The sequence below is a fragment of the Equus przewalskii genome, chromosome 14, assembly GCF_037783145.1.
Source record: "Equus przewalskii isolate Varuska chromosome 14, EquPr2, whole genome shotgun sequence".
Classification (NCBI taxonomy): domain Eukaryota; kingdom Metazoa; phylum Chordata; class Mammalia; order Perissodactyla; family Equidae; genus Equus; species Equus przewalskii.
This window is the reverse complement of record NC_091844.1, coordinates 41,344,462-41,364,215: the sequence shown is the minus strand read 5'-3', so window position 1 is coordinate 41,364,215 and position 19,754 is coordinate 41,344,462. Positions and strand designations below refer to the sequence as shown.

The 19,754-nt window shown below is 39.7% G+C and overlaps 1 long non-coding RNA gene across 4 annotated transcripts in view; it reads left to right on the top strand.

Annotated features, from left to right (window-relative positions):
• The window catches only part of LOC139075759 (uncharacterized), a 592,181-nt gene extending 573,704 nt beyond the window's left edge, over window positions 1-18,477 (top strand). For 2 of the 4 annotated variants that reach the window (XR_011526526.1, XR_011526525.1), the window contains 3 exons: window positions 1,531-1,721; window positions 3,512-3,632; window positions 16,192-18,477. This is a non-coding gene — a long non-coding RNA (uncharacterized lncRNA). The remainder of the gene's footprint in view (window positions 1-1,530; window positions 1,722-3,511; window positions 3,633-16,191) is intronic. The other 2 variants (XR_011526527.1, XR_011526528.1) reach the window with 2 other exon arrangements.
• The last annotated feature ends 1,277 nt before the right edge of the window (window positions 18,478-19,754 follow it).

Here is a 19,754-nt window from a genome sequence, read left to right as displayed (position 1 = left end):
GAGAACAGTTCAATCTAGCACACATGCAAACAAGAAAATATCAACTAGTATAAATGCTATGAAGGAAATAAAGCAGAGTAGTGTTTAGAGAATGCCCGGAAAACTATTAAGAATAGTTTCTTGGAGATAACATTTAAACTGAGGTTGAATGCCTTCCAGGCAGAAGGAATAGATGTCACAAAGACCCAGAGGCCAGGAGGGTGATGGAGGAACTGAAATAAGACCATGGGGAGGATGGTAGGAGATGAAATCAATGAAGTAGGTAGATGCCAGATTATTTAGACCTCTATTATTATCACTGCGATATGCAATACAATATAACTGGACATTTCAGAGGATTATTTACCTAATACTGAAAAAAAGGGATTTCTTGTGAGTTCTACTGGTTGTCATGATAACCCATGAGTAAGGTAGCTGAATTCAACCCCTCTGGAAAGTTTTATACCAATTGAATTGAATAATCAATTCTAAATAATTTGTCTTTTCACTGGTTCTTATTGGAGTGTTGGCCTGCTAAGTTGTTTCAATGGAAATGCCTGAAAAAACTAAGAATTCTTACCTAGAGAGGTACTAGCTGAAATACTTTAGAGGTAAAATGGTGGCCTCTGAAACTACTTGGCTTCCTAACAATTCCAGACTTTTCTTTCCCCTGGGCTACTTAGAGCTAAATGGAAATATAAAGGCTTTGGAGCCTCCTTTCCCCCCTTAGTCTCACTCTTGGGAAAAATCTCTTATTCTTTTGTTCCCCAGAGGGTTGTCTAGATCTAAAATAGCAACAGCTCCGATTGTTGGTGATATCTTTTCCTGGGAAAGTCTTTGTGCTGGTCCTGTGGACAGGGAGGCAACCTTGGGGGTAAACCCCAGAGGTACAGCTCATGCCCTCGGGAAGCTCATGATTAATTGGGGTGTAGAGTAAGTTTAAATGGGGGACAAACAGTGCGGTCACGTGCAAAGTTGGCTATAAGTATCTCAAAATTTCTCTCAATCAGAAACACAAAGTTGCTGGATGCTGAACTGCCCTAAATTATGAAGTATTGAGCACTTTCTGGAAATGACCATTGATTTTTGTCCTATGTGAAAAATGTTGTTAAAAATTGGCATTTAATTAGCCAGATTTTCCTTTGTCCTCATCTTTCTGTAGACTTAAGGAAAGGACAGCGATTCTCTTTTCAAATGCATGAAAAAAAGGAAATCAAAACCAGGGATACAGAGAAGCTGCTGCTCTCTCTGGGTTATAGTAACACCTCTACAGGTGTGCCCTTGACTGCTATTGAGAATGACCAGCTAAACAGGTGAAACACACAGCTGTAAATTTGTACTGCAGCATCTTTTAGCAAGAAAGGGGCTGTGCCTGGATGAATCAGAATATGCTGGCTGGCGGAGCTCAGACACAATGATGAGGTTTTTCAGGAGAAATAAATGTGACAGTGTTTATTTCACACACATTGTTTGTCAGCGGACTTCAAAGCAGTGGGCAGGGATCAGTTGCGCATTACCACCTGTCCTGTAGACTGTGCCTCTTCTCTTCAGGTGGACCCTGAAGTCATCGGCATGGAGGCAGCTCATCCTCTGTTCAGCTCCTGTGCCACAAGGTAGGACAGGAATCCCACCAGGAGGAGGACTGGAGCCCTGGCTCCTCACCACCCCCATTGGACTCCAGCTGCCAGTAATGCCCTAAGAAGAGAGCATGCCGCCGGGCCTGAAGCAAGCTTCCAGCCCATGTGAGTGGCAAGTTAAAAACCTATAGGATGGTTCAATCAAAGGCATTGCCTGGCTCTGTCCTGTGCTGCTATTGTATGTTGGAACACATGCTGCTAGGAGACAAAGGGGACATGCATTTATTTTCAAGCGTAGGACTTTGGAACCACTTGGGAAGAATATTCTTGATTGAGAACCAAAACATTCCATGATGCTTAACAAACCTGCAAATTGAAAAATCAGCATCGGCCCACGCAGCCAGGAGGCAGGAGAAGGACCTACACTCTGAAAAAAAAATTCAAAATATTCCTTAAATGATATTTGTGTGCATTTGCAAAATTACCACTTTCTGAATTAAAGTCTCAAGCTGTTTTCATCTGAGAACATATGTTGTGCCGTTAGACAATATCGCAGCCCGCCACGGCCCATGACATACCCCGGCGCATTGCATAATGGACAGTCCCTCGAAGAAGAAGCCACAGCTCAGTCAATGCCCCTGTAATAATATTTTAAAATAAATGATATGCATCATTAAATCACCGAGGACGACTAACTCAATTTTAGAAAACCCACAACTCCAGCAATCATAGTTACAGCTCTGATTTGAATATTTTCACTTTCACCTGAGCAGCCAGTGGGAGCCAGTCAAGCAGATTCGCATCCAGGCTGTACTCTCAGAGGAGCAGGAAGGAACCTGTGATTATGTAGTTACAGTACCGTCAGCTAGATGCCTCGTGTCCGCCTGGGCTTTTTAGGCTTTTCCTTCCTCCCTTCTTGCCTTCTTATTTACATATCACAGGCATCCTCTTTGTAAAGTTATTTTAAATAATTTATTAGATTGATCTTTTTAAAATTCTACCCTGGCTAAATGTCATAAGGAGGGGAAAAAAAAAGTCTTCTAAACTTATTTAAAGGTTTCTACTGGAGTAGGCCAGTTACCTGCTTCACTGCTGCTATTCTAAAAATACCTCCATGTCCGTAGTATTATCCATTCTTCACGTCCAATTGCTCTGTTATGGTAATAGTCAGAAGCACACCATGCAGTAATTACTTACAGCTGACTGAAGAAAAGAATATTCAACTCCCCCACTGCTCCACGAGAAGGTCTTTATGCACTATTAACTCATTCCTGTTTATTAATACTCTACTGGTAATTCAGACTGCTGCCTCTTAGGTTTGTAATAGGAGGACTATTAAACAGCAATTACTGACCATATGGGTTGGCGAATATTTGTTGTTTTTTTGGTGGGCTTTTTCCCCCCCTCCTTCCAACTTGTTTTTTAAGAAGCCATATTACTATATAGTAAAAGTAACATCCTATCTGCATGAGATTAACAAGCTTGGCAGTGTTTCTCCCTTAGAAAATGTGGATTTATTCCCAGATTATCATTCCTGGCTTAAGAAAAAGAGAAATAGGAAAATGTGTAAGATCGTTGACATGTGGGAAGACCTGGGCTGTGGACAGTATTTTGGGTCTTCTGCTCCCTAAGTCACTCGGTAGGCTGTTTTCTCTTACTGTCTTTGAGAGGGCTCTGACCCACCTTCATCCACCCTGGACTTCTGAAAGCAAGCATATTTATTGAGGAATCCAAATCTAATACCATTTTCCCTTTCAAGTTCCCCCAAGCATTTGGAAGTGGTCACTTTAAAATTTAACATTTAGTAAATTCATCTCCCAAAGAGCAGGTATATCAGCCCTGGGAAATGGCAAAAGGCTCCTCCTGGGAAAGGACGGCGTGAGTAATGGGTTCAAGTGAGGCAGGCAGGTGGTAAATGATGATTATGGTAATAATAATGTGTGCTTCTCTCTCAGGTAGTGAGTGCTGAGCACGTGGCAAGCATTAAACACATCTAAATGGAGAGGCATCTTTGTGATAAATAGGACCCCAGGAGCTGATTTCCATTGGAAGATGATGGGTTGGGGCCCAGAACAGGTAAGTCATTTCACCAGCAAACTTCACTGAGGTGGTGGCAGAGACTGGGTGTCTGGTCTCCCTGACATCACCAACTTCCGCTCCAAAGCAGCTGGTCTCCTTAGTGCTGCTTGGGGCTTGTCTTCCACTTTCTCCCCTTTCCCAGAGGGATCATTCTCTCTTTGTGTCCAATTTCTTTTAGCCCTTCAACAAACAGGTCAGACCCCTGACAACTCCAGCTTGCCCGATCTCACCTTTCTATACTGTCAAGCAAATTTAGTGTTTACCTTTGGCAGATGTTGTAGCTAATTTAGCGCTCTTCCTCTGTTACCTGCTGGTGTTGTGTGTGGACGTTTTTTCTCTCAGACACACTCTAAATCCTTGAAGACAGGGACCATATCTTTTCAACTTTTCTTCCATTTATCCCTGCACCCAGTTCGGTAATAGATGCTCAGTTGTTATCAAGCAGAGATTGGAATAATTGGTTGGAAATATGTAAAGGAGAAAAGGACATCAGTCCCTAAGTTTTCTTACTCTATGCAGATGTGGGAGTTGCAGTTTCTGGCTTAAGTATGGAAAAACAAAAAAAAAAATAGCAAAAATAAACAACAACAAAATAGCCCCAAAACATAACAGTACCAAGCTAATGGATAGTATATAATTGATGTTTAATGAGTTGAATTGAATTAAACTTGTTTAATCAGCCCCTCGTGAGATCCCAGAGCTTTTTCACAGTGGATCTAAGGCCTAGGGAAAATTGCAAGGAATTTATTTTATCCATGCTCTTCTGACTGAATCTAGAATCCTGGGCTGCTTATGGCCTACAGGTCCCTCAAGGGGAAGAAGAGATGCTCTCAGAATCTCTGTGGTGGGTACATTCAGCAATACAGACTGATCCGAGGCAGGGTCAGACCTACCTGGTGTGATATGAAAAGAATCATGAGGCCCAGCCTGCTCCCAAGTCTCATGGATTGAAGAAGCTGGTAGATACCTTAGAGATTAGTTACTTCAGCGGATTTCAAATGTTATTTTGTTTGTTTTTATTGGCATTGTTTTTAGGGAGAATTTATTTATTTTTTCCAATTAAGCATTATGCAGGATATTGATGTATAAAGCAGATTAAAATCGAACAGCTCTGGTTGAAGTCGGGTTGGGAGGCGTGGATGCCTAACCTGAAAAGTCAGCTGATAAAGCCAGAGAGGCCCCTTTGGAAGATCCCACTATTCCTGGGAACACTATTTGAAAAGCATTTTTCTAGTCCAATCCCCTTTTGATACAAATGTGTAGACTGAATAAATAATCTTAAATCCATACAGCTAGCTAACAGCAGGATTATCCCTGGAATCTAATCTTTTGGTTCATTAGCCACGTTTTTTTTTTTCTGTATCACCTACCTGTGCTAGTGGATTAAGTCCTTGTCAACAGCAGGCTACTGTTTTTAGATATACATATGACGTTGGAGGACCAAGACGCTAGGCCTCCTCTCAACAGAGAGCTGAGACAAGTTTAAAGTCAGATGAGTCAAGGTGACTGGGATGGAGTGAGCAAAAGCCTTTAACTAAGGAGGGCTGGCTACTTGAGGATGGTAGATGCTTCCTGAGGAAGCCAATGTGGGGTGGGGTGTGGTGGTTCCTTTTAACGTGGTCACTCCTGCACTTTCATTGTTGGAACCCCAGCACTGACTTTAGCTCAGCTTGAGTGTCCCATGTTTTCCTGGTCCTGGACCATGTGTTTACACCAATTTCAATCCTACCTGAGCTGACAGGAACTGCCAGATGGACTTGCTTCGGGTGCTGGAAGTTACGCTTCTCCTGCTCACAGCATCACATAGATTATGCTGTAAACATTTATAGCATTTAAAAATTTGGGGAAGGGGAGAATATCCATATTGAAAATTATCCTTTCGTTATTTCATTAATAGAGGAAGCAGGACGTAGACAAGAATATGGTATGGGGACTCAGGTATTGTCTTCCAGACCAATTAGCCTTTTACCAATTAGCTGTGTGTCTTGGGGACATATTATTTAACCTCTCTGTAGCCCCATGTCCTCATCCGTAAAATAATGCCCTCTGGCCTAGATTTGCTTCTGAAATACATTTGGCTTTACTGGGCCATCAAAAAAAAATCTAATGCTTTTTATATAGTAACTCTGAGTTAAATTGTATTAAAACAAAACAATTATTATAAGTAGTCGTATTATGAATAAAATGCTCATATATGCCATGAATTGTAAATTAGGCTGCATGACAAAAACATTTATTTCTGATATTAGTGAAAACTTGAGATAAGTCAGTAAAGATGGTAGTAAGCCTTGTAAATATCATCCAACTGTGACTTGGAACTGTGGAACTTCCCCTATGGGTGAGAACATCTGGGCAGTCTGTTGGCTTCATTTCAGACATCCATTTATTCACTACACACTTGCTTTATTCCTTCCATATCTAATTATTCAATTAATAAACATATTAAGTTGATACCATTGATTCATTCAATATATATGTTATTCAATGCATCTTAAAGGAGGAACCTGCTACATATGTAACACTTTTTCATTGTTAATAATAATATTATCAATAAAAAATATATGGCCCTGACTATGAAGAGCCAATAATTTCATTCAGGAGGGAAAATGTATACGGGACAAAGATAAATAACTTTATATGACAGTGCATGGTTAGAGTCCAAGAAGGATAAAGCCTGTAAGGGTTGGAAGTTGGGGGAGTGATTCTTTGGGCTAGGGTGGAGAGGAAGTGTTCAGAAACACCTCTGGCTATTCCTTCACACACGATAATAATAACACAGGTGGAGAGGATGAGAGAGTCACTAAGTAGGGGAACAGTGTGTGCAAAAGCAGTGAATTGGATAAGACTAAGAGGTGTAGGAATTTAGTAAATATCCAGCTCCATCTGGAGAGAAGGGCTTATATGAGAGACTAGTGAGGGCAATGATGGTGTGGAATCTTCCATTTTGGAGAAGTAGTGAAAATCAGCTGAAGAATTTTGGCCATTACATCACAGGCACAGAGGTCTTGTTTTCTTTTTAAGGTGTTCTGCTTATTGGAAATGTTTTAATTAGTGAAATCACAGAGGAATCCTAAGGACCAACATAGAAAGGAAAAAGGAGCCTGCAGGAAAGTCCCTGAGGTGCAGGTGAGAAGGAGAGAAGTTATAAAACATCAGGAAACATGGCAGAGGCAGCAGAGCCTGAGGGGCTCACAATGAAGGCAGAGACCAGCCTGTGCCTTCATTTCAGGGTTACTTTCTCTTACTCTGGATGCCGTGGGCTGGAAGGCAGTGCAGGGTGCAAAGGAAAAGGCTGGAGGAAGATACTGGAGAAAGAAAGAGGAATGAAAGGAAGAAATGGAGAGAAGATAGATGGAGGCAGAGAATCAGTCAAGAGCGAGGGATGAGAGGAGCAAAAAGCACATGGTCAATGAGGTGGAAGACAAAGGAAATTAATCAAAATTATCAGGTGGCAGGTTTGGAGTTCAATGTACAAATTCAGGTATGCAAGAAAATGCAACTATTTTTAAGTAAATTATTTTTTTATTTCAAGGCCCCATTCTGCAGGAGGCAGAAATGTAATCTCAGTCATTTCAACTTCCTCCCCTCAAAGCCCCAAGGTTGTCTCTCATTTCTGGGGCCTTCAGGAGTACCAAGATGATGGAGCTGGCTGGAGGGGATGGGGCATCTGCCATTGGTTGGCATCCATCTGCAGGGATGTGTCAGTCCTGCCACAGTTACCAATCTATACAGATCACCACTGAGGTATGCCTTGTTCTTACCTATCAGGCATCCCAGGGCCTCTTTGTGCTCCTCTCCTTCACCCCTTCACTGGAGAATCACGGTGTCTGTGTGATGCTTGGGGTGGGTAAGTTCAGGAGCCCATCTGCCTAGAAGGACCATGCAGTGCCATCTTCTCAATAGGCTTCCTATCTCCCTAGATGGGTCTTCCTTGTTCTCAGAAAGCAAAGTTATCTGAGGATTTTGTCCCCTGCCCTCTGTCTACTCCCAGATACCCAACCCCAGAGTAGGAACAGCTTGTTTCTAGGTTTTCTTTCCTTCTACTCCAACTTTCCTCCTCTCTGAAAATGCAGAGATTGTCTCTAGTATTGAGAGCAGATTGCACTCTTACATGATACGAAACCCTCCCCTGTTATCTTCCCATTTCTGATGAGGCTGAATCATTTAATAGACAGGAAAAATGACACAGCGAGGTTACACAACTTACTCAAGGTCACATGGCTTGTCAGTGACAAAATGTGTTAAAATGAAAACATGCTAGCTTGACTAACTTTTTCCCTCCCTTCTATCCTTCCTTCCTTCCTCTCTTCCTTCTTTCCTTCCTCCTTCCCTTCTTTCTCTCCTTTTCTCTCTTTTGTTCTCTCTCTTCCTTCCTTCCTCTCTCCAAGAGGACTTATTGTGTGTCAGGCACTACATAGGTACAGAATATATCATACTGAACAAATTACACATACTGAACAAATTAAACGTATTGCTTTCGTGAATTGCCAGTCTAGTAGGGAAGATGGACATTGAACATGTGCATACAGACTCTTAATGAAATTGTAGCCAGTACTGTGGGTTCCTATGAGAAAGTACTAAGGAGGAGCTAATTTAGATTGGGAAATCAAGGAAGGTCTTTCTGAGGAAGAGATTTTCGAGCTGAGAACTCCAAGACAGGATGAGAGCATGCCAGGTATAGGGAATGGCTTATGCAGCTCTAGAAGGTAGTAGAACCTCTTCACCCTGGGTTTCTGACTGAGTGCCTCAGAGCTCTCTACTAACCCTCAGTGTGTGTTTAACAGGAGTAGTGGTGTGCTGAGGCCAACTTGTACTGGATTGTGATAACTGATGGTTAAAACTTTGGGAATTTTATGAGCTGGTTGTTAGGTACAACTACTATTAAAACTCAAATAAGGAAAACATAGAATTAGATAAATTATATTACAAACACAGGTAATGTATATTCAACACTTATCCCTTCCTAATTATCTTACCACATTCGTCTATGCTCTTGAGACTATTTAGGTGTATTGTATTTCTGTGCTAAGAATACTACAGGGTGGGGTGATACTGCACATCTTTTCCCTCCTTTGTGTTAATGGTGTCATACTGGTAGCTTGAACTCAGCCAGGGTGGGAGCATTCATACCTTGAAAGTGAGCACATGCTGCAAATCAGGGCTTGGGAAAGTGTTGGGTTGATTGTCGAGACTTAAGAAAGTGATGGACAAAATGTTAATACAAATTGAAGGTGTCTTGGGTGTGTAGCTGTTCCTCTGTGAATAGCATAAAAAGTTAAGAAAATATTCAAAACTATTATCCTATGCAGCAAAGAAATTGGTCATGTCATTGATGGAGTGAAGTGCTGACAGTTGTCTTTGTAATTTCACTTTCATCTAACTTGACAATGTAAACAAGTTATAGAATCAGAGATTGAATAAACAGTTTTTTCTTCAACAGCAAGAGTGAGGGGTGCATTTCTATACTATCTATAGGAAATCTTCATAGCCATGGAGACTTTTTTTTTAAATATGGAGAAAACATCTAACAATTTCAGCAAAATCTTGTTTTGCAACACCAATAAAGCTATGTGAAGGGTAAGAAAGGAAAACCTCTTCCTTTTTCAGACACTGTGTCTAATTCATTACCACATCTTGTTAATTCTGCATCTTATAAGTCTCTTAACTTTGTCTTCCACTCTCTGTCTCTGCTGACATTGCTCTAGTTGACCTTTTCATCATAGTTTGCTGGACTCAAAATATAGTTCCAGTGTGTCCCTCTGGGTCTTCTGCCACATTACTACCAGAAGTATTCGGTTTAAAAAGATGAAATCTGATTCAAGTATCCAAGAAGATATGGTATATCTATCTATCTATCTGTCTATCTATCTATACACAATGGAATGTTATTCAGCCACGAGAAAGAAGGAAATCCTGCCATTTGTAACAAGTTGGATGGACTTTGAGGGCATTATGCTAAGGGAAGTAACTCAGACAGAGAAAGACAAATACTGTATGATATCACTTATATGTGTATTCTGAAAAAGACAAACTCGGAGAAACAGAGAGTACAGTGGTGGTTCCCGGGGGTTAGAGGATGGGGAAAATGGGGAGATACCAGGCAAAGGGAAAAAGCTTCCAGTTATCAGATTAATAATTTTGGGGAACTACTGTATGGCATGGTGATCATAGCTAATGATACTGTATTATATACTTGAATGCTGATAAGAGAGTAGATCTTAAATGTTCTCACCACAGAAAGGAAATGGTATCTGTGTGACAGGATGGAGGCAGTAGCTAATACTATGACGGTAATCATTTTGCAATTTATAAATGTATCAAGATGACACGTTGTACACCTTAAATTTACACAGTGTTATGTGTCGATTATGTCTCAATAAAGCTGGAGAAAAATAAGTTAAAAAAAAGAAATATTGGTGTCCAAAAGACAATGTCTGGACACTTCTGCATGTACACAAGGCCCTTCACCATTTGTCCCCGCCCTACTTTCAAACCTTAATTTCCATCTCTCTCTCAGTCCCCTCACACCTCTCTTGCTATAAACCGCTCCAAACCACTTGCTCTTCCCTGAATACGTCATGTACCTTCAAGTGTCCATGACTTGCCCCTCTTTTCTACCTGTGATCTCCTTGTGTAAAGCCTGGTCAAATGTTACCTTCTCTTAAGCTTTCCTCAGTATCTCCCCAAATTGTGGTCCTGTCAATGTGCTCCTAAGGCTCTCCTGTATGTGCCCCTATTAAGCAGAACATTGTCTTATAATCACTGAGGTATGCATCTGACCTGCCCACCAGCCTTGAGAGCAGGCACGTTCAGACAGCCCAGTTCTTGGCACAAAGCAGACATGCAAACATCTTTTGGATATTTCTTTTTTCCAAGTGATTTAAGTGGACTCAGTTTCTTTCCTTGACATCCTCCACAACCCTGAAATGAAGTACCGTTTATTTGAAAGCCCCACTGCCGTTGACCAACTTGATAACTAATGGTTTGCCTAAGATGAACTTCACACATGGCAACTTTTCAAGGTGTTCATCCCAAGTCAAGACACTGCCAACTTTACTTATTTGAAGGCATTTCCCGGTACATACTTGGAGGTTTTCCCTTCATACCAGGAGTTTCCTGCCATACAAGCAGTTAGGTTTGATGGACATTTACATCCACATTTGTCTAGTTATGTGCTAAACAATTGCCAGATGAATTAGTTTGCAATTAGACAACTTACTTTAATGTCATGTTTGTTGCTGTCTTACTATTAAGAAAATTGGTAGGTCCAGAACAATCCTTCTAGTCAGAACACAATGCTATAGTCCCTGAAAGTACATGGCATTGTAAGAGTATTATATTCAGGCTCTGCTCCCTGAAACATGCTCCTCCATGCTCACCCACCCATAAAGCTTAAGTTTCCAGGCATGTGGTATTAGGTAGCAAAACCACATAGATGTTAATTTGTGAAAAAAAGTGAATCATAGGGTCCAAACAGCAATCATTAACCCAAGACTGGAATTAAGATGATGTAGACAAAGTTGGTTTTGTCTTTAGAAACCCACAAACCCATGTACTGGCTGGATGACTCGTATATAACTTACTATTATGGGATGAATTGTGTTCCCTCAAAATTCATATGCTGAAGTCCCCCAGTGCCTCAGAACATGACCGCATTTCAACATAGTGTATTCAAAGAGGTAGTTAAGTTAAAATGAGATCACTAGAGTGCACCCTAATCCAAAACGACTTGTGCCCTTAAAAGAAGAGAAGATTAGGACATAGACACATGCATAGAGGAAAGACCACGTGAAGAAACTGGGAGCAATGGCCATCGACAAGCCAAGAGAGAGACCTGGAACATATTCTTTCCTCATGTCTCAGAAGAATCCAACCCTATCAACAACTTAATCTTGGTCTTCTAGCCTCCAGAATTGCAAGAAAATAAGTTTCTGTTGTTTAAGTCACCCAGCGTGTGGTCTTTGTTATGGCAGCCCCAGCAAACTAATACACTTACTCTCTAGGTTTTGGATGTCTCACAGCTAATGTGAAGTAATAGTTTACACTGACAGTACCAGTCAGCCATTGCCACAGCATTGATGTACACCAAATCATTCTCAAACTCAGTAGCATACAGATTATTTTTCATCAGATTGCCTCTGATTCATTCATCTGTGGGTCAACCAAGGCAGCTCGTTTTAGGACTGTAGAGTAACTGGGACAGCTCTACTCATTCTGGGGCTAAGTTGAAGGGATGATGACCAATTGGGGAATGTTCTTCTCATGGCAATGATAGAAGTGCAAGATCGCAGGTCCAACTGCACAAGTATATTTAAACGCTGCTCTCAAAAATTCCCTGTAATATCCCATTGACCAAAGCAAGTCATATGGCCAGCTCAATGTGAATGAATGGGGAAATATACTCTGAGCATCATGAGACCATGCCAATCATGTAAATATATAATAAAGGAGAATGAAAAGTTGGAGACAATAATTCAATATGACATTGATTATGCACAGGCCAGAGGCTGGATATGATGACATTTAAGGCCATTTCTATCTAAGATGTATGGTTCCATGACACACACTTAGAGTCTAACTTAATTGAGAGCTTGCTATGCACCAGACCCTCATCTAAGTTCTTTACAAATGTTAGGTTATCCAATTAAACCACACAAACTTGTAGCTTATTATGAACAGTATCCAGCATGACCTGATCAATTGTAGGATTATGAATCTTGGTATCACACATCAGATGGTAATTTACCATTTGCAGACACTTCAGATACAGCTCCTCAGATTGAGAATAAGGTGCGTAGACATTCCATGCTAGGCAAAGCATCCACAAACAAGCCAACTCATTGGCAAATGGTGTTGGGCTTGTTTTGAATTTTTTATAACTCAAACTACAGGACACAAAATAAACACACAATTCTGGTCTTACCTCCAAATGGGTGATTGACCTATCTATCAAGATGCATCAGAAACAAAGTTTCAGAAGATACTGTCATGGCTAAGGCTATATACGAACTCTGTTTTGTGACTCCAAAGCAGTGACACAGGTGATGGGAAAGCCTAGAATATTGGAATGGCCCCTTTCAATACTACCCTACAAGTGTCACTAGCTATGCTCTAGTTTCTCCTTCTGGCTCAGGACAGTGCCTAATTTTTGCCTAGTAAATGTGGGCCAAGCCATGCTAAATAGTCTTTTAAAAAGACTTGTGACTCAAGAATATCATTGCAAGATCCTTATGACTGATTCCCATGAACCAACATTCAGAGCCTATTCCTTTAGGAAGGTTGTGTAGTCATTGCTAGATCGTAGCTTTGAAGTCATAGAAAAATGAAAATAGGTGTTATTTTTGCCCTCACTCTAGAAACCCTATTTAATTCCATTAAGAAACAAATTCAGCTATTATAACAGAAAACTATGTGAAACGGCCTTTTCTACAAAAGCGGATGTCAGTGCTTCAAGGATGTATGGCATCAAGATGACTATATATTTTATGGCATATTAATTAGATAACAAATGGATAAATCAGGAATCTGGTATAAGAAATGTGTTTACAGCCCCAAAGCCTGTTTGTAGATACTTATTAATAATGATTTTTTATACTAAATAATACCAAAAATTGTTATTCATATTGATCACCGGGAACTTGTAAATTTTCAACCACATTTGTATCTCTTGCTTATATTTGATCCCTATGATAAATAAGGTGGATTTCTTCTCATGCAATAGAAATAGATAGGGCCCCAGGAACTGACGACATTTGCCATAGGTCAAACGACAATTTAAAGCTGGAGGAATGACTGCAAGCTTGATCTTTGTAATGATCATTGAGATCTAGGGAGAGAGGAGAGCTGCCTAGCAGTCCCTTTACACATGTTGATTCATTCCAGTCCCGCTTGTTTTCACTGTAAAATTTAGAAAGGTGATCTGTGAAATGGTCCTCAGGCCTTGGCGAGAATTTCTCAAAGGCTCTGCATTCAGAGAATGTACAGTTAGGATGAGAATAACTATCAGTATTTCCCAGAATGTGCTCACTCTAACATCCAGATTCTTGTTCAGTCTTCCAATTTGGGGCAGTTTGACACCCTAACAGAAGGTAGTTAGTCACCTTGGTAAATGTCTTCATGTAGGTTATTCATATTGTAAGTAGTTCTACCAAGAAAAGAAAACAAACCTGAACAAAAGCAATGCTGGGAGAGATATTTGAGCTGGTGGAGAAAAGTCATTAGAGTGACATTATTCAATCACTTTGTTTCTCTTATAATAATACATCATTTATTAGAAGCATTGCTTTTTTCCATGTGTGTCACTTTTTATAAATTTCACATCTATCACTTTTTTCCCCTTTGGGTGTGCCCCAGCAGAAGCAAGTTACATTTGCAGAAGGTGAGCCAGAGAAATTTTAATCTTGTTTTGAAAAAAGCTCTTCCTAAGCTTATTTAGGAATCAATATAATATTTAGGAAGATATTTCTGATATTTCTTGTCTTTTATTTGGGTTTCTCAAATCCAAAAATGTTGCACTTTAGAAATTAGAAAAAATTAAAACAAAAAGAAAAACTCTATTTCTCATGTCCCTCAACTGAAAAATCTGAGAGGAAGAGTATCTACATTAAAAGATTCTATGAACACCTTAATGAGCAGACCAGGCACAGACATTGCTGATACCACGTTATCTTCCACTGTGGAAAGAGCACTGATATAGGGGGAGGCTTTCCCCTCATCATACAAGTTAGAACAAAAGAGATTCCATTTTCAAGGTGTCCGATTTAGTACAATGAAGCAAATCTTCCAGATGTAAAGCTTTTAAATGAAGACAGTAGAGTATGTTAACTAACCAACTAATATTGTGCTGAAAACCTGACAACCCTCAGGGAGGCCTCATAGAGCATCTATTATTGGATTGTGAGTCTCATTGACATGTTTTTGATTTGTATAACTCCAATTCTACCCCATTCCCTCGCCGTTTCAAGCTGCACCATCACAGTTCGGGAAATCAACAGGGACCTGGAGGAAGAGAACATCAGATCTGCTCTCGGAAGGCAGGGGAGACAGCACGTGAAAACTCAGGCAGTCGCCTCAAAATTGGGGCATGTGCTGCTCTTACGGACTTCCCTGCCTCTGAGAAGACTCCTCAGAAACCTCTGGCATTACCACGAGACTGTATCGAGAGGCTTAGACGTGACACTATGAAAATGCTATAGATACAGCAGGAGAAATCATTTCTTTTCCTAAGATGATTATTGCAAACAAAGAATTCATGTTAAAAATAAGTAAACTTACCTTTGGAGTTTAATAAGTACTTATTGGGGGAAGGGGAGGGAAGGAAAAAGTTGGAAATTCCACGCTTGACACACACTCATCTTCTGTGGTCTGGGTTGGAAGAGGAGGGTCACTAAGAAAGGAAAGTAGGCCAAAGGTGAGAAGTGGATAGTAAAAAGAAATTTTTATCAGGCAGTTTTATATATTGCTCATAGTTAATGTCATACTGGTGTCTAGCAAATCCACTGGGAACATCAAATATGCAATTAAACAAGTGCTCATGAACACAGTCACTTCACAATTAGCTGTATTGATGGAAGACAGAAATGTAGTGGGGATTTGGGGGTTGGGAAGAAAACATGCACTTCAGTAGATAATTTGTCATTACCTTAGGCTCCTATTGACATTGATAATGTTTCACAAGGGCTTGGGATTGAGGGAATAGTCTGAACAAATGAACAAGGAAAATATAGAGTGAATGTATGTAAATGCCATCCAAGGCCAGTGTGATCACTGCTGCTTCCACTACAACTAGCAAACATTTACTGCATCCTTACCATGTGCCGGGCACTGCTCTAAGTGCCCTCTGTGTATGAGTTATTCAAATCCTCACAACAATGCGAACTGTTAATCCCATTTTAGAGAAAAAGAAACTAGAGCACAGAAAGGTTGAGTAACTTGCTGCTAGGAACGTGCTGCTAATAACAGAACTAGGATCCAAAGTACGTTATTATGATCCTTCACCGTGATGAGCCTATACTGCATCTGTAATGGGAGAACAAAATGGACTTGGACATGCATGAAAAACCTATATAGCAAGTAGGCTATACATAATTAGTTTACCTATAGGATATTATATTTTAAGGGTTCCCTAATTGATGGTTTAATAATAATTCAATTATAGAAAAGTTTAGAAATAAATAGCTGAACACATAGTGATATAATACCATGCCCATTATAATAAACAATATTTCATTGCCAAATGATATGTCCTTTTATTTCTTCTTTTGAAATAAACTAATTGAACTCATGGACCATCAGGCATACTAGGGACTTTAGTTAGCATACATTGATTCGAACAAAGTTTCATCGAAGTATTGGTACCCTAGGTTTAAAACAGTGACTTGGATATTTTTTAGGGGATCAGAGGTAATTGCTATAATCCATTTCATTCCTGAATCTCTTTCCATTTTTCCGACAATTTTGGATAGGAATTGTATGGAACTCAATCTATAAAAATAATTGTTCTATTTCATTAAAGACATTACTTTATAACTATGTCTCAATGTCACTTGTCTTCTAGATAACACAATAAGAGAAGAGCCCAAGAATTTGAGAGGTTTGGAACATGATGCTGGAGGAATAGCACTCCTAGAAGAAATGAAGATACTTGCTTATCCTTGGTTCACCTGAGTGTGAAGCATACAGTGAAAGTGACAAGAGAAGATGGTGTTTGTAAAGTCTACACATGCAGTGGTGTCCTCACCTTTATAAAACAGATGCCATTGTCAATGATTTTCTAGCACTCTTTTCACTATACATACAGCTTGATGTACTTGAGCAGATCTTTTACCTAATTTTTTAACCCTCTAAGATGCTAAGACAGAGCTGAACCTATGGTGTAAGCAGAATGAATGGAAGGGAATAAGTGCAAAGAGAAGCATTTTATTTAACTTGGGAAGATAAACAGATAGGTCTTACTTAAATTAGTGCAGAGGTATAGAACTATTGGCTCGATCATTCTTTATGTGATTGTCTCTTGCAAGTTTTAGTAAAATATTCTGATTTGGGGGAAATTTGTTTCCTTGCTAATATAAGATAAAAGAGGAAAAATTTAAAATATTTGCAGCTCTTTCTCTAAAATTTCAGGCTAATTTTTCCTCTCTTGTCTTGATATTTCTTTCTATGTGAATCATTCTTGTATATTTCTTCCACTGCATTTTTCATGAAGAAAACAAGGATTATCAAAGTTAAGCAGACAAGTTCAAGGCAGAGCTTCAAGCTTCTCCAAGAAATGGTTCCAGACTTGTTTACATGTAATGCTCTTGCAAGCAAGACACATGTCTGTTTTATCTTTGTTGGTATCTGGCACATATTAGGGAAACAGTAAATTCTCTGTCTCAATTAATGAGCATAGAAAAATGAATGAAGAAGTAGATGATTTTGTAAGACTCTCAAAGAAAATTTATAGAATATTTTGGAAATGGGCTCACTTTATTTCCAAAGGAAATTTTACTTTCAAATTAAAAAAAAATTCACCCAAATGAGATTTTGGGGGATTTCATGTGATTAACTCTTTACATGATCTTGTAGTAATTATGCAGAAATTTCTATTTATGTAAACACAGTGAATGCATCATAACACTAGAATAAGTGTACAAATACTGCATGTCAAATTAGGTTATAATCACTTTCAAGGGACGTGATTTCCTAGTTAAACAGATTCGTTTACATCTTGTGAAATAAAAAATAAATGAAAATAACTATATAAAATCAGGCTTACAGCTGGACAGATCTTCTTGGCAATGGTCCAGACACTGAGAGGGAAAGCCCCTCCAGCTGAGAACTGCTCAGGACGCCCAGGATGACTTTGGAGAGGGGTCCTTGGTTGCTGTCCTGACTGTGTGTCCTGTTCCCGGCCACCTGTGGGGAGTTGGGCTGCCCTCACATTTAAGACGAGACTCTTACTGTGAGGGGTTGGGGTGGGGTGGGGGGAGTGGAATAGAAACTTGCTTAGTAAAGGAGAAAACAGAGGCAGCTCAACACTTCACCCTTAGCTAAAAAGCATAACAGAAAAAGTCAGGGATCCTCGAACTGAAAAGCAAATATTTGAAGCCAGCATTGGAATCATAGAAGTTTAGAGTCAGGGTTTGACTGCCACGGATCATCTGGGCCAACCCTCGTAATACTGACGAGGAAACTGGCTACAAGGCGAGAAACAGCACCAAGACTGAGACCAATATCTTTCCTTCCCAAATCTGGTGCTTATTTATGAGATAATTGAAGCTGATTCTTTCAAGTGAGATAACTTTAAAAAAGCTGCTCATTTTGATGCATATCTTTGAGAAATACATTTCACATCACGCTGACATAGCCAACACTTTCCTCAATGTTCCCTTATTTCAACAGCAGGAGGGCACAATTGTAAACCTATGTTGTTACATGGTGTCATAATATGGTGGCATTCTCTATGGCTAATTATGCAGAGCAGTTTGCCTTTCACTAACCTTCTGTAAACGGGGTGCATTTGCCTATCTTTCCTCCGTGTCCCCGTCAATATTCATCTACTACTTATTTTTGCTAATTATAAGAAGTCACTAAAACAGTGATTTCTTTTTTAACCCATGGGTCCTGACTTGGAGGGAGTTCCACATTTCTGCTATTGAGTAAAATATCTTTTTTTTTTAGTTTAATTAATGCTCATCTTTGTTTAAAATATATTTGTTGAACACTTACTCTATACTGTGTTGTGCATACATTAGTTTCTTACCATGACCCATTGCTTGAACTGTCCTGATTCTGAGGTTGGCAAACTATAGCCTGTGAGCCATAAAATAAATAAAATTCTATCGGAATCCAGTCACACTCATTTGTTTGCATGTTGTCTATGGCTTTCTATGGCTACAACAGCACAGCTAAGTACTTGTGATAGAGACTATATGGCCCATAAAGACTAAAAGATTTGCGGTTTGGCCCTTAACAGAAAATTTAGCCAACCCATGGTCTTGAGTGTGAACACTTGATTTTCTAGCTGGCTTGGTAAGAGAGCCAAATAAAATAAATGACATTAAATTGTAGCTACCCGGAGCGCTACGCACTCTCAAGTGTTTGAAGTGTTTTTGGCCACAAGTCACAATCATGGCACTAAGCGATGAGGTGAGAACTAGCAAAATCCTAGTCTTCTGAGAGATACAAGGCTTCTCCAGATTTATTTAAATTATTTTCAAACCTTATTCCTAGAACCATCCCTAATCTGTACTAATACTACAAACTTGTAGCTTTTGCATTACAAATTTATTATTATTTCTTTTACCTCTTTTTCTTTTTCAGGAAAAAGGTAATTAGGCTATAAACAGAGGTCTGACAACTAATTTCAGTCAACGCCACATGAATACAAAGCAAGCAGAAAATTTTAGTCATGTGAAATTAAAATAGATATATTATAATGACATTCTAAGAAATCTAATTTTTTGCCCTTTGTTTTTTCCTCCCTTCCCCATTCTCATGTAATCCCCTATTCTGTATAGGTAGTGACACGTACTAATTTAGGTGAACAAGAGCTCACTAGCTCACTGCTACAGCTGTCCTCAGGGCTCCTTCCTCTGGTCCCCCTACTGATCTTTGGGTGGAAAGGCGCTTCTTCCCTCTCCTTCTCAGGGGTTCCTTAATGCTGAAAAGATAGCACCAAGCAAGGGAAAGTTCTTCATGGCCCATTCCTTACATTTTCAAATTTTAATTGGCATTATTAAGAGCAAGTGTACTGAATCTATATGATCGCTTCAAGAATTTAAAGGTTAGCAGCATTGTGAGTATGAGTGTGCATGTGTATGCATATTTCTGGGAGGAGATCCCAACATTGCTGTGTTCTGTCACTCCACAACCATATTAAATATGCATCTCATTGTCAGCAGCACCTTGAGATGTTATCTCCAAAATTATCACCTGCCTTCTGAAAACCATAACCCTAAAAATATTGATTTGTTAAAAGGCAGGATCTGAAGGAATGAGTCTGTGTCTCTGTGGATTATCCTAATCAAATAAGGGTAGTATTAACCTAGATACTCACTGATCTGCCAGTATTTGGTCTGAAATGTAGGCATCTCAACTGAAGTTATGTGCTTCATTCTTTTGAATATTTCTCCCAGA